Genomic DNA, 16,746 nt, shown 5'->3' with positions numbered 1-16,746 from the left:
CTGCATTCACTATATCTGGTGTCCCACAGTACACAGAACATGGAGATGCACCGTATTTTTCGCTCCATAAGACACAACTGACCATAACACGCACCTAGGTTTTAGAAGAGGAAAACAAAAACAAAAAAATATTCTGAACGAAATGGTGTACTAAAATATTTACCAGTGCCCATGAAATGCAGCCTGACCTGTGCCAAACAAATGCAGCCTGACCATGTTTTTCAAAAAGTTTATGAAACTTGGTTATACTTTATAAAGACGTGTATGAAGAAGTGAAGAAGTGTATGTTAAAACCTTTATACCATAAATAAGATGTTATTAGATTTTTACTCCAGGAGTATATAATGAGTTTGGAAAACAAACATAATAAGCAATTATCATACAGAATATATGAATAATCATTACATATTGAACATATAATAGAATAACAACATGAGATCACAGCGGGAGCGGGTTGGCGGCAGCGAAGAGTGCAGAATCATGTACGTGATTCTGCACAGGGCAGCCACCCTGCGTGGCGTGGGGCGGTCCGCATCTGGTTAAATAATGCATTACAATTTAACTAGATCCATTCGATTTTAGTAGACTAAAATACAACAAAACTAAAATGGCATTTTAGTCAAAAGACTATAACTGAAACTAAATAGAAATTTGACGTCAAAATTACCATCGATGTTACAGCAAAAATAAGATTGAATGTGTGTGTTTATACGTAACCACTTGCCGACCGCTGCACGCCGATATACGTCAGCATAATTGCAGTAATGGGGAAATGGGCGTACCTGTACATTCCCTTTAAGAGACAAGGATAGCAGGTACGTGCATCCACCGTGTACATCATGACCGTGCCCGGTGATCATCTTATGGAGCCTCAGAACGGGGAAGTGCCTATGTAAACAAGTTCCGCCTTGTGTCATGACAGAGATCACTGCTCTCTGTCATCGGGAGCAATGATCACTGTCATAGTGACTTGAAGCCCATCTCCCCCCACAGTTAGAATCACTCCCTAGGACACAACTAACCCCTTCATCACCCCCTAGTGTTCAACCCCTTTACTGCCAGTGTCATTTACACAGCAATCAGTGCATTTTTATAGTACTGATCGCTGTATAAATGACAATGGTTCCAAAACAGTGTCAAAGGTGTCCGATGTGTCCACCACAATGTCACAGTCATGATAAAAATCACAGATAGCTGCCACTACTAATAAAAAAAATGAAAAATAAAAATGCCATAAAATTATCCCCTATTTGGTAGATGCTATAACATTTGCGCAAACCAATCAATATATTTTTTTACCAAAAATATATAGAAGAATACATATCGGCCTAAACTGAGGGAAAAAAAAAATATATATATATTTTTGGGGGATATTTATTATAGCAAAAAGTAAAAAAATGATGTTTTTTTCCAAATTGTTGCTCTTTTTCCATTTATAGCGCAAAAAAATAAAAACCGCAGAGGTGATCAAATACCACCAAAAGAAACGGAGGTAAATTTAGTTTGGGAGCCACGTCCCACGACCGCACAATTGTCAGTTAGCGCGGCGCAGTGCCGAATCGCAAAAAGTGCTCTGGTCCGGAAGGGGGTAAAATCTTCCGGGGCTGAAGTGGTTAATGTTCTTTTAAAATATAACCTCTAAAGTTTTTATTCTGTCACTTTAAAAAAAACAACAACTTGTGATCCCGCCATTTCTCCTGGGTTCCTCTTCTCCTGGGGAACCTGCCAGATAATGTGCAGAAGTTAATGTACAGCATATCAGAACAAACAGCAAAATGAATATAAATACCCAGTTATAACAACAAAAACATTTGATAGTGTCCCGTGCCCTTAAGACCCCTTTCACATTGAGGGCATTTTTCAGGCGATAGCATTAAAAATAGCGCCTGTAAAACGCCTCCATTCACTCCAGTGTGAAAGCCCGAGGAGCGGAGAGCTGGCAGGGCGTCAGAAAAAGTCCTGCCAGCAGCTTCTTTGGAGCGGTGAAGGAGCGGTGAACTCACCGCGGCAGCGCTGCGATATGGCCAGATTTAACCCCTTTTCGGCTGCTATCACCGCTAAACGGACGGTAAAGCAACGCTAAAAATAGCATAGTTTTCCCGCTGACGCCCCAGGCACCTTGGTGTGAAAGGGCTCTAAGTTTAGTCTTTATTGGCTAACTTAGGTTAATTAAGTGGAATTCACCCCTAAAGGGAAGTCGCGCTGATCCTCCTCCTCCCCCTTCCTCTGCCACTTTTGGAATTTAATTTTTTTTGGAGGGGGGGTACTTAGTTTTGTCAGGTACCTGCTCCCATTTTCACTTTGTGCCAGGAAAGGAATGCTTTTTTTGGGGGGAGAGATTTGTGTTAGGAAAGGGGATTTGGGGTAGATGATTTGTGCTAGTAGGGATGATTGGGGGAGGGGAAATGGGAGGGGAGATTTGTGCTGGCAGAAGATTTGTGCTTGAGGTAGAAATTTGAGGGGTAGAGGATCTGTGCTAGGATGGTTCATTTGTTTGGGGGGAGGGTGGTTTGTGCTAGGAGGGGAGATTTGGGGAGGGAGAGGGTATGAGCTGGGAGGAGGGATTGGGGGTCAAAGATCTGTGCTGGAATTGTTGATTGGAGGGGTGATTTGCATTGGCAGAGTATTTGTGCTCAAAGCGGAAATTTGAGGGGTAGAGGATCTATGCTAGGATGTTTTTTTTTTTTTTTTTTTTGGAAGGGGGGGTTACATAGTTACATAGTGGGTGAGGTTGAAAAAAGACACAAGTCCAACCTATGTGTGTGATTATATGTCAGTATTACATTGTATATCCCTGTATGTTGTGGTCATTCAGGTACTTATCTAGTTTTTTGAAACTATCGATGCTACCAGCTGAGACCACCGCCTGTGGAAGAGAATTCCACATCCTTGCCGCTCTTACAGTAAAGAACCCTCTATGTAGTTTAAAGTGGTTGTAAACCCTCCCCCACAACTTTGTCCCATGTAAATCAGCATAAAAAACCCTAATGAACACTGCTTGTAGATATCTCCTTACTTGCTTAGTATTGTTGTAATCCTTGTTGTTCTGTAGAATGAAGTCACTGAGCATGCCCAGATCTCCCCTGATTTACGGCACACTCTCTATGTCTTTTCTGTCTGTTATCAGGACTTCCTAAGGCACAACACTGAACTCTGCTAATCACTCAGAGCTTCCTCCTACACACCATGTGACCTCACATACAGTCTAAACTGCAGCCTTTACTGCAGTCTTATCAGCTGAAGCTGATAAGTCTGACAAAGGGAAACATTAGACATCAGTACAAGTAAATACTGTGAAATAAACAAGTAGGCTATGAACAGGGAAGCAGGGTTGCCATAGAAACGTTGGATTGAGAAGGAGGCTTGGTTAACAGTACAGGAAGTGCTTAATGTAAGGGCGGAAATACACTCCACTGTGGACTCAGAAAACAATACTTAAGATGGCGCTGCCTAACCCCTGGAAACAAGTTTGTTAAAGTTTCTTTAAACAGTAAATAATATGCAATTTGGGCTGGATTATAGTGGCTATAGTCTGATAATGACTTATTATAATGGACTAAATGAAAAGAAGCATCAGAGTGGGAGAGTTTACTTCCTCTTTAAGGTTAAACCTGTTTTCTTCTAATTTTAATGAGTGGCCACGAGTCTTGTTAAACTCCCTTCTGCGAAAAAGTTTTATCCCTATTGTGGGGTCATCAGTACGGTATTTAGAAATTTAAATCATTTGAGGAGGGAGAGGATTTGAGCTGAGATGAGGGATTGGGGGTCAAAGATTTGTGCTGGAAGGGGGGATTTCAGCAGGGTAGGATTTGTACTGGGAAGAGGGGGAATCTTTTTTTTTTTTTTTTTCGGATAATTTTGACTTGCAAAGGGAATATATATATATATATATATATATATATATATATATTGTGACAGAGCAAGGCTCTGTCCCCATGAAATTGGAGGAAAAAGGGATCTCCAACCCTGTGTCCAGGTCTGGATGATAACGAGCAGGGTGTGTGCCCAGCTGCACACAGGCCATATAATGAAGGGCTGTTGGGAGTAGAGTAGGGAAGGATGGTGGTGTGTGAGCAGCTTGCTTGCTGCTGCTGCTTGGAGCTGTGCATGTCCAAAGCTGTACGTTGAAGGGCTTGACGCTGTGTGCGTCCAAGCAGTTTGTTGGACGGAGCAAGTACCTATAGCAGCACTACTGCTGAAGAGTAGCCAGGTGGGCTAGCATTTTCGTTTGGATTTTTGTGTATTTAATTTAAGCTTGGACCCCTGCGTGGGATTTCTGGATGGACTAATATTTTGTTTTTCTTATAATAAACGTGGGCTACCAGGCCCTTAACCATAAACGCCTGCCTGATGTGGACTAAAAATGCATCTACCAATTGAGCTAAACACCCCAATATCACAATATATATATATATATATATATATATATATATATATATATATATATATATATTTTTTTTTTTATGTATACAGTATATATGTATATATTATGTTGATTTTATTTTTTTTATTTTTTTGGGGGGGGGGGGTTGCTGACACATAATGCACGTTCTCCTCAGGGGGCACAGTTTGGCATCTTCCCCCTGGGCTCAGATACAGTATTTTCCAAAAATGACTACATATCTCTGAAAGCTTGGGGCCTCCTGAACTCCAAACATTCTGCATGAATTGATGGCTGACATAGTACAACAGACTACAGCTTACAAAAAATAAAATGAGCAAAATGGCAGGAAAGGTGAAAGTAAAGGAACAAACCACTGATGATAGGCAGTGCATATAAAGCATGATACAGAGCAATCAATGGTATAGTGAGATACAGTAGAAGCAACAGGGTGTTAAGTCAGTTAACAAAATAGGCAGCAGAGAGTCACGTCTGCCTTTAGGTAATGATTTTTATATGGCGAGGTGTGAAAGCAGGCTAGGTGGGAACCATCTGTTACTTGGTTTAAGGATGCCGTTGCAGGCTTCAGACTCAGCATAATCACAAATTAACTTGACACATTGGCAAAAACAACAATACGTGTAAATGTATACTATTTTTATAATGTCTCGTTCAAAATTCAAATCTATCTTTAAAACTTTCAAAGCTATTGGCCTACGAACTTATTATTTCTCTCATATGTTATTTCTTTAGTTATAGAAGTGGTGTTTGTATTTTGACACTATTACCTTTCAAGGGTTAATTTTCTATGAATTTTAATTACATTTTAATTAATTTTAATTAAAAAAGCAAAGAATAGAAAAATTACATCCTTTTTTTTTTTTAAAGGGATACATTCAACATATGCAATATTATTATACATATAAAACGTTCATTATATTCTGTGGTTTGCCCTGTTTATTATGGCACTATAGTTATCTTTTAGTACAATAGATGAATAAATGAAATCAAAGCTCTATTTTATTTTGCAAAATTTAGGCTGGGTTTGCACCATTTCGAATTGGATGCGGGTTCAATTCACAATAAGCCCTTGTACACACGGTCGGAGATTCCTATCGGACCGTTTTGTCGGATAATCCGACAGTGTGTGGTCTCCATCGGACTGTTTCCGTCGGAGTATCCGACGGACCAAGTTTTCCAACTTGTCCGTAAGATTTTCAGACAAAATGCTCCGATCGGACATACTCCGATCATGTGTAGCCTACTCCGACGGACAAAGTGCCACGCATGCTCAGATCAAATTCCTAGACCAAAGCTATTGGCTACTAGCCGGAACGTAGTCCCGTCGTAATGAAATAACGTCAACTTTGTCCGACCGCGTGTATGCAACAGTTTCGGACAAAATCTGTCGGACAAAATCCGTCGGATTTGGTTGTCAGAATGTCCGACCGTGTGTACAAGGGCTACCAGGAGATTTTCACTGGCTCTCTATGGAGCCGGCTCACATATATTCACTGCGGCTCGGGTGCGAATTTGCACAGGGGTCCTGTGCGTCTTTTGGTCCATTTAAGGTTTGAATTCAGCCAAAAATTCGGGCTGAAATCTGAAACGGTGAATGAAGACACACCGGACTCCTGCTGTGAGCCGCCTGCGAAGATAGTGCAAACCCAGCTTTAACCACTTCCCGACCAGCGCACGACGATGTACGTCGACAGAATGGCACGGGCAGGCATATATGTACGTCCAATATTCGTTGCCGCCGTGCCATCGGGAGCGCGCCGCCGGCGGCGCGCTCCCGCGCTGGTCAGGACCCCCGTGAGTCCGGACGCGGGACCCGCGGACTCGATCGCCGCGGGCATCCCCGCGATCGTCTCACGGAGCGGCCGAATGGAGGAAATGCTGTATAAACAACATTTTTCCATTCTGCCTAGCAACTAGTGACGCTGATCTCTGCTCCATGTGATTGGAGCAGAGATCAGTGTACACTAAATGAAAGCCCAACCCCCCCACAGTTAGTAACACACCCCTAGGAACACTTAACCCCTACACTGCCACCCACTGGTTAACCCTTTCACTGCCAGTGTCATTTACACAGGAATCACTGCATTTATATAGCAGTGATTACTGTATAAATGACAATGGTCCCAAAAATGTGTCAAAAATGTCCGATGGGTCCCCCACAATGTCGCAGTCACAATAAAAATCGCAGATCGCCGCCATTACTAGTAAAAAAAAAATAATAAAAAATTATTAATAAAAATGCTATAAAACTATCCCTATTTTGTAAACGCTATAACTTTTGCGCAAACCAATCAATAATCGCTTATTGCGATTTTTTTTACCAAAAATATGTAGAAGAATACGTATCGGCCTAAACTGAGGGAAAAAAATGTTTTTTTATATATTTTTGGGGGATATTTATTATTACAAAAAGTAAAAAATAATGCGTTTTTTTCAAAATTATCGCTCTATTTTTGTTTATAGCGCAAAAAATAAAAACCGCAGGGGTGATCAAATACCACCAAAAGAAAGCTCTATTTGTGGGAAAAAAAGGACGTTAATTTTGTTTGGGAGCCACGTCGCACGACCGCGCAATTGTCAGTTAAAGCGACGCAGTGCCGAATCGCAAAAAGTGGTCTGGTCTTTGACCAGCAAATTGGTCCGGTCTGAAAGTGGTTAATTGAAGACCAGGCTTTTTCTGGCACTTTTTGTTTACATATAACAATCTTTTTACATATAACAATTTTTTTTTGATAGAAATTTACTTTCCACCTACACATTATATATTTTTTTCAAAGCAGAGGCCAACCTAGAGAATACATTCGTGGCTTTTGCAATTTCTTATTTCATACGGTATTTGCACAGCAGTTTTTCAAATGCAATTTTTGGGGAAAATAAAACTTTTTTGGGATTTTAATGCAAAAAAAACACTTTTTTTTTTAAATATCAAAGAAGCAAATAGATACTAAACATGTCTCGCTTTACAATGCAACTGTGACAAACAACATAAATGTTACTATCCAGAGGTGAAAATTTGAAAGCCTTTACAGGTTACCAGTTTAGATTTACAAAGGAGATCTATTGCTAGAATTACTGCCTATGATCTGAAGTTCGTGGCAATACCCCACATGTCTGGGACGATCACTGTTTGCGTGCGTGTGAGATTGACAGGCGTGCGCTAGCACAAGGGGACCGGGGCACTTTAATTTTTTTTATTTAATTCTTCTCTTTTTTTTTCTTTTCTTTTACACTGTCCCGGCCCCTTACCACGTGATCAGCTGTCACCCAATCACTGCCACCCATCAGTGCCCATCGATGCCACCTCATCAGCATACATCAATGAAGGAGAATAATTACCTGTTTGCAAAATTTTATAACAGAATATAAAAAATAAAAATTCGATATTTTTAAAAAAATTTTAACGAAAAATAAAAACCACAGAGGTGATATAATACCACCAAAAGAAAGCTCTATTTATAAGAAAAAAATTATAAAAATGTAATTTGGGTACAGTGTAGCATGATCGTGCAATTGTCATTCAAAGTGCGACAGTGTTGAAAGCTGAAAATTTGGTCTGGACAGGAGGGGGGTTTAAGTGCCCAGTAAGAAAGTGGTTAATTATTTATTTTTGATCACTTTTATTGCTGTCACAAGGAATGTAAACATCTTTTAAGACAGCAATAGGCACATGACAGGTACTCTTTATGGAGGAATCTGGGGTCTATAAGATATACTTTCAATTTTGAAAAAATGGCGCCTTTGGCATCCAGGTAAACTGGAAGTGATGTCATGCCGTCGCTACTGAGTCACCATGGCGGAGACCCGATCAAAGCCAATCCCAGCTTTGTATGGATGTCTGGCTAGCCGCTAATTGACCGCTTCCAGCACTATATGACCATTAGCTCTAAAAAATGGTACCAGGGTGATGCCTGCAGCTGCATTAAAGTGTACTGGGACCATGCCTGCGGCTGCAGCCGTGATCCTGCTACTAAAATTTTCAGCAATCAATGGACTTTCTTGTAGAAGTGGTCCAAGCAGCTCTACAGCTTCGGGATTACTTTTATGGGGCGTGGAAGGTCACCTCCCATGGTCTTTTCGTGCAATCAGAGAAGCCTAAACCACTTGGTGTGTTTGTTTGCTTGTTTGGCTTTATTTTCTAAATTTGCACCTGGTGATCTAGCAAATACAGACTTAAAACATGTGTGCCTTTATTCATCTCCATTACATAGGGTATAAAAGGGTTAGTCGTTTTCACAAAAAAGTGATAAGGTTCTTTTTGCTTTTGGTTAAGCTCACAAGCAGTGATGAGGATACTGCATTTTTAATAAGATTAACGGATATGTTTCTGTACTTGTTCTTGGGTATAGTTATCATTTAACCACTTCCAGCCCCAGCCAATTCTGCCATTCCTCTCCTACATGTATGTGTTTTTTTGCTAGAAAATCACTCAGAACCCCCAAGCAGAGACCTTAGTGAAGAAAATAGTGTTTTCAAATGCAATATTGTTTTGGGGAAAAAAAAACAATAAATCCTGAATAAAAAAAAAAGCACAATATTTACCCAAATTATTTTGTATAATGTGAAAGAAAATGTTACTCTGAGTAAATAGATAATTAATAGGTCATGCTTTCAAATTGCCCACACTCATGGAATTGCGCCAAATTACGGTACGTAAAAATCTCCATAGGCTAGGTTTTAAAAAATGTTTACAGGTTACCAGCTTTGAGTTACAGAGAAGGTCTATTGCTGGAATTATTGCACTCTCTCTAACATTTGTGGCGATACCTCACATGTGTGGTTTGAATGCCATTTACCTATGCAGGCGTGACCTATATATGCGTTCGCTTCTGCGTGTGAGCACAAGACAAAACATTTTATGGTTTATTTTTATTTTTACGCTTTCCCTTTCATTTTTTTATTTTTTGATCACTTTTTTTCCTATTACAATGAATGTAAACATCTCTTGTTAGCCCTTGTACACACGGTCGGACATTCCGACAACCAAATCCGTCGGATTTTGTCTGACGGATTTCATCCGAAACTGTTGCATACACAAAGTCGGACAAAGTTGTCAGAAAATCCGATCGTACTTAACGTGATGACATTATTTCGTTAGGATGGGACTACGTTCAGGCTAGTAGCCAATAGCTTTGGTCTAGGAATTTGATCTGAGCATGCGTGGCACTTTGTCCGTCGGAGTAGGCTACACATGATCGGAGTATGTCCGATCGGAGCATTTTGTCAGAAAATTTTAGGGCCCAGCTGGAAAACTTGGTCCGTCGAATACTCCAACGGAAACAGTCAGATGGAGCCCACACACGGTCGGATTATCCCACAACACGGTCCTATCGGACATTATCCATCGGAATGTCCGACTGTGTGTACAAGGGCTAATGGGAATAGGGCATGACAGGTCCTCTTTATGGTGAGATCTGGGGGTCTGTAAGCCCCCAGATCTCTCCTCTATGCTGGAAAGTCTGAGTTAAAAAAAATGGATCTCAGGCTTTCCCGCAAAAAAAAAAAAAGGCAATGTTTACATTAGTCAGTGCTGGAAGTGAAGTCACTTTTGGCCTCCGAGGGTCATATTGCTGCGGAGGCATTGTGCATATCCTCTCTATAAACTTTACACATATAGATAAGTAGCTTTCCACAGATGTGTAGTCTTATTTAAGTGCATACAAACAACAAAGTGTAAGCACCCTCGTGATTCCTCCAATAATGCTAGCAGCTCCCCTCCTTCCACAGACTTATAGGGATCATAGGACATAAGCACTTTGCCCTTTTTGTTGGGACCAACATATGAATTGGCTGCAGATGTAAAACTTTCAGTTTTTTGACAATTCATACGGTCATAGCTCTTCATTAATCCACTCCTCCCAAAGGGGATAAGAAGTACTCAATAGAGGGATCCATTATCATGGAAATTATATATATATTACAGTGGGGCAAAAAAGTCAGCCACCAATTGTGCAAGTTCTCCCACTTAAAAAGACGAGAGAGGCCTGTAATTGGCATTATAGGTATACCTCAACTATAAATGTGGAAACAAATCCAAACAATCACATTGTCTGATTTTTGAAAGAATTTATTTGCAAGTTATGGTGGAAAATAAGTATTTGGTCACCTATAAACAAGCAAGATTTCTGGCTCTCACAGACCTGTATCTTCTTCTTTAAGAGGCTCCTCTGTCCTCCACTCATTACCTGTATTAATGGCACCTGTTTGAACTTGTTATCAGTATAAAAGACACCTGTCCACATCCTCAAACAGTCACACTCCAAACTCCACTATGGTGAAGACCAAAGAGCTGTCGAAGGACACCAGAAACAAAATTGTAGACCTGCACCAGGCTGGGAAGACTGAATCTGCAATAGGCAAGCAGCTTGGTGTGACATCAACATCAACTGTGGGAGCAATAATTAGAAAATGGAAGACATATAAGACCACTGATAATCTCCCTCGATCTGGGGCTCCACGCAAGATCTCACCCCGTGGGGTCAAAATGATCACAAGAACGGTGAGCAAAAATCCCAGAACCACACTGGGGGCCTAGTAAATGACCTGCAGAGAGCTGGGACCAAAGAAACAAAGGCTGCCATCAGTAACACACTACGCCACCAGGGACTCAGATCCTACAGTGCCAGATGTGTCACCCTGCTTAAGCCAGTACATGTCCGGGCCCGTATTAGGTTTACTAGAGAGCATTTAGATGATCCAGAAAAGGATTGGGAGAATGTCATATGGTCAGATGAAACATGAAACCAAAGTAGAACTGTTTGGTAGAGACACAACTTGTCATGTTTGAATGCATGAGTTGCAACCAAAGAACACCATACCTACTGTGAAGCATGGGGGTGGCAACATCATGCTTTGGGGCTGTTTCTCTGCAAAGGGAACAGGACGACTGATCCGTGTACATTAAAGAATGAATGGGGCCATGTATCGTGAGATTTTGCATGATAATGGATCCTTCTATAGAGTACTTCTTATCCCCTTTGGGAGGAGTGGATTAATGAAGAGCTATGACCATTTGAACTGTCAAAAAACTGAAAGTTTTACATCTGCAGCAAAATCATATGTTGGTATAAAATATAATATATTTATATAAAATATAAAATGTATTAAATAACAACCTCAAGCCACTCACATTTTATTGTGCACATTATATTGTTCAGAAATTGAGACACTAGCCCCTTAAGGATCATGTGCACATTATTTTATTGTGCACATTATATTGTGCAGAAATTGAGACACTAGCCCCTTAAGGATCATGTACCATTGATCTCACTCCCAATGTTCACTGACTCCAACCTTGTGATTACGTCAATAGCTCCGCCCCAATGCGTTTTGTCACCGCTACGTCACTTTCTCAAGAGGTTCTTCAATTTGCACGATGATGGATACTTCTATATTCTTTTGAGTACTTCTTATCCCCTGTGGGAGGAGGGGATTAATGAAGAGTTATGGCCGTCTGAATTGTCAACACTGAGGCTGAACCATATTTATAATCTGCTGGTAATCTATTCATTGTTCAATATTGCATCAGGCTGTTACTGCCGTCATTTACAAGACAGGTTGGTATTGTATGCAGTAGCTGACATTTCAAGTACATACTATAGAACTACAAGCACATCCAGAGGTTGTCAAAGTGGTACTGAAAATCCACTGTAAAGAACGGAAGCTTCTTTATTTCAATTACACACCTCCCATGATCACATATCTTTGTAATATCAATTTTTTCAAACTTTTGATCATAGAATAAAAAACTGATTTTTGCCAACCCTTTCAGTTTCAGCCTATGTTATTTTACCCCAAACCAGGACCTCTTGACAAACACCGGCTGTAAAGCACATCACCGCTCGAACACAGGTGGACATACCCAAGGATTACCCAAGTGTATGGATTCTAAGCAGCTTATCCCAATGATTATCATAACAATACATTTATCTGTTCGTCTTTTCATCCTTTGCATAATAGACTTAAGACATAAAGGTTACAATAAAGGAAAATATCAGAAGAAAATAATTCCACTCCAAAAAAAAAAGCCAGCCAAAATAGTTAACAGCAGGCAGTAATACATCACACGAATCATCAAACCAGCTATTTAGCGATGCATGCATCTCCGCAGTGACAAGCATGCTGATTAAAGGCCGCTAATGCTCTTTCTCTAAGCTTTTTTCTGCCTTCAGAAGTAAACCATCACACAAGGAGCAGCACAGAGGACTGTGTATCAACAGGATATTAAGCAATAATGGGCTTCAAAAAGATATTACAATTAAGAAGTAACTTGCTGCAATATGACAAATTGTTTCATAAAATTCCAGAGACATTTAAAGTGGAAGCAAAGAAAACAATGTTATTTTTTATTTGTAACAATTCCTACCCTCCCTACCCCTTATCTGTGAGTCTTGCTTTTTACAAATTGACTCTACATCTGGCAATTTTTATATATCAAGCAACAAATTTCAGTCCCAATCTAGGTAACAGTTATTGTGGTCATTAATGATGAAAATACAGTGTAGCCACCCTGACCTAAGCAGGAGGATCTATTTAAATGTAAAGGCTAGGCTGTAATCAGTAATTGATCTTGACTAATGCTTCAGCGTTCTTGTGTTTCTCCTAAGTTCTATGTAGCACCCTCTAGCTAGTGTGCTAATGTACATAGTTGTTAGGGTAGGTAAATTTGGATTGGCTGGCAGGCAAGCCTGGGTTGAATCTGGGTCAGGGTTGAGTGACTCAGGGAGGCTGGATGACTCAGAAAGCATCTCCTCTGGCAACTCTCCCTCCTCTCTGGAACCTTGGAGAAGCTTCCAGAAGTAGAGGGTGGAGTTTAGAGGGAGCTCCTTGGAGTATTGATGAGACCCCAGCCAATCCCCCACAAAGTTGGCTGGTAGGGGATGGGCACCTCTTAAATACTCTTGAGTCATGCCGTCAGGGGTAATTGGGTGGAAGATAGAGAAGTAGTGCTGAGTAGGTTGTCAGTGGCCCCTAGTCAGGAGCAGGGCTGACCTTGGGCCTGGGGCTCGGATGCTGGCGGGACCCTCTAGGGCACACAGAGGTTATCCTTCCTGGAGGCATGGGAGCAAGAGTGAGGAAAGCTGCAGTAGGTCAGCATGTCCAGGAGTTCTCCAGGAGAAGTCATCCAGGTGGCTGGTGAGTGACAGTCTGGGAGGACTGTAGGAACTAGCCAGGAGGGCTAGTGAGAGAGGCAGCTGCAGCCAGGTGGACTGGCGGTGCCATCATCCCCAGATGATGCCTTATTAGGATGAAACGCATCGGGAAGGGCTTTTGCTGATGCCACTGCGTTGCCAGATTTATCTACATGCTCTATATGTCTTCTTACATGTGAGTGTAGAATTTTATGATTTCCAATAAATGTTTTATATGAACGGTATCACACTACGTGGCCCTATCTTTTCTCATTTGCCATATGTAATATTGGGAAGAACCACAGTACATACCGGCCATTACACCTTCAGTGGAGACTTAGCTAACCTAGTGACCAATTTTTGCCTGCCTGGTACACATTGGAAGCTGGAGTTGCTGTACATCTCCTTGGGTGTGACTACACCACTAAGCCTTTGAGGCTCATTAGGCATAAGTCTATGTGGGTCCATTATATCCGATAAGCCTCTTTCCTTATGGTGGAGGATATCTGCAGATAACTCACACAGTCACCTTATTTATTCCAGCACTTTATGGACTTTATTATGGATATTTGGATATAATTTGGTTTCACTTGCAGATCATTTGTTATGATTATATTGGCACTAGTTTTTGTATTTTGTTACACTTTTTCAACTATTTGATACTGATTTGTTTAGTACTAGTTTTTATAGATTGTGAATTATCTATATATTATTATTAGCGCTGCACTTTACCATTTCACAATATGTTTCACATATCGCAGAATTTCTGTTGTGCTGGCAGCTACTATATATAGTTTATATGCATTTATATAGCACTGATCGCTGTATTAATGCCAATGGTCCCAAAAATGTATCAAAAGTGTCCGATCTGTCCGCCATAATGTCGCAGTCCCGATAAAAATCGCAGATTGCTGCCATTACTAGTAAAAAAAAGAAAAATTATAAAAATGCCATAAATCTTTCCCCTATTTTATAGACGCTATAACTTTTGTGCAAACCAATCAATATATGCTTATTGCGATTTTTATTACCAAAAATATGTAGAAGAATACATATCAACCTAAACTAAGGAAAAAATGTGATTTAAAAAAAAAAATTGGGGATATTTATTAAAGCAAAAAGTACTACATATTGGGGGTTATTAACGAAAAGGCAAATCCACTTTGCACTGCAAGTGCAAACTACAAGTGCAAAGTGGACTTGAAATTGCACTGAAAGTGCACTTGGAAGTGCAATCGCTGTAAATCTGAGGGGAAGATCTGAGATGAGGGGAAGCTCTGCTGATTTTATCATCCAATCCTGTGCAAGATAAAATGCTGTTACTTATTTTCCTTGCATGCCCCCCGCGGATCTACAGTGATTGTAGTTCCAAGTTCACTTTCAGTGCAATTTCAAAGTGCACTTTGCACTTGTAGTTTTCACTTGTAATGCAAAGTGGATTTGCCTTTCATAAACAACCCCCATTGTTTGTTTGTTTTTTCAAAATTGTCGGTCTTTTTGTGTTTATAGCGCAAAAAAAAAAAAAAATGGCAGAGATGATCAAATACCACCAAAAGAAAGCTCTATTTATGGGTACAACATTGTACAACCGCGCAATTGACAGTTAAAACAATGCAGTGCCCTATCACAAAAAATGGCCTGGTCATTGAGCAGCCAAATCTTCCGGGGTTTAAAGTGGTTAAATCCTATTTTCATGGTTTCAGCCTTTTCTGGTTTCCTTCAAATAACAGATATATTAAAAGTAACATTTTAAGCAATCATACTGTATCTAGATGTTCTATTCATTTACCTCCTGTACATGCATTCAAGCTTGTTTTGCTTCTATAATATTACTGTGATACTTTGTAAATTTTAGTTACACTTTTCCCTCCAGTAATTTTCATGCCGGGGGAGCTGAATAGGGCGTTAATTCAATCTACTTTCTCTTACTGATGAAAGGCTTTATTCCAGAGATTAAAAGATTAAATGAGGCTTTGCACGTGCTCGGAATAATACAAAACATTAACAAAGATGCATAAACACTGGTAAAATAAAATAAACAAAATAAATAAATCAAATCAAGCTATGTTACTGATTTGATGAAAGTGTTTCACCTCCAGGCATTACTGTGATTACAGCGCTTTTGATTTTTTTCATCTAAAATGAAAATGAAACAGGTTACGGTTATTTAATGTTACACAATATTTTGTTTGTTCTGCCAATCCCCATTGGCATAAGTGCAGTATGATATGCTCTATGGACCTACGTAGAAATAGGATATTTTAATATTAAAATTTCATAAATTTTTTTTATTGATTTATGAACTATTGCAATGGCACGTGCAACGTTGAAATAACAGAAACTTTCACAAAACAGGGCAAGAGTGGCTTCTGTAATTTTTCAGATCATCAGAGAGTTCTTTGCTATGAGGTGCCATGTTGAACTTCCAGTGATCAGTATGAGAGAGTGAGAGCGATAACACCAAATTTAACACACCTGCTTCCCATTCACACCTGAGACCTTGTAACACTAACGAATCACATGGCACCGGACAAGGAAAATGTCTAATTGGGCCCAATTTGGACATTTTCACTTAGGGGTACACTCACTTTTGTTGCCAGCGGTTTAGACATTCATGGTTGTGTGTTGAGTTATTTTGAGGGGACAGCAGATTGACACTGTTATACAAGCTGTACACTTACTACTTTACATGGTAGCAAAGTGTAATTTCTTCAGTGTTGTCACATGAAAAGATATAATAAATATTTACAAACATGTGAGGGGTGTACTTACTTTTGTGAGATACTGTATGTAATATTTGTTTTTCAGATTAACATTTAATACATAATACGTTATTCCCTGAGCACTATGTTTTTTTTCCCCAAAAAACCCAAAACAAAAACAAAATATATTGCAGCTTATGGGTACTTTGATATGGTGGCTGCATGACTTTTCTTTTTTCAGTTTCTTTTCACTCTTTTACCCTATAGTCCTGTAAATAACACACATCCTGTTCCTGGATGACTAAACACTCTCTACCACTTTATCTATGAAGGGGAACCATGGCTGTGACCTTGCATTTGATTGAGTAATCTTTGCAAAGTGAATTACAACACATTCACTAAGCTAGGGGAAAATCCCCTTGCAAAGTGAACAGTATTTGCCTTTTTGTAAACCAACCCCAATGCATATGAATTCTCAGCAGAAGATACGGAGAGGGATTAGGAGGAGTCAATG

This window comes from Lithobates pipiens, unplaced genomic scaffold, assembly GCF_037356315.1.
Source record: "Lithobates pipiens isolate NorthernLeopardFrog02 unplaced genomic scaffold, aLitPip1_a1.2 Scaffold_18, whole genome shotgun sequence".
NCBI classification, from domain to species: domain Eukaryota; kingdom Metazoa; phylum Chordata; class Amphibia; order Anura; family Ranidae; genus Lithobates; species Lithobates pipiens.
The sequence above is the reverse complement of the archived record's forward strand: the minus strand, read 5'-3'. Positions refer to the sequence as shown.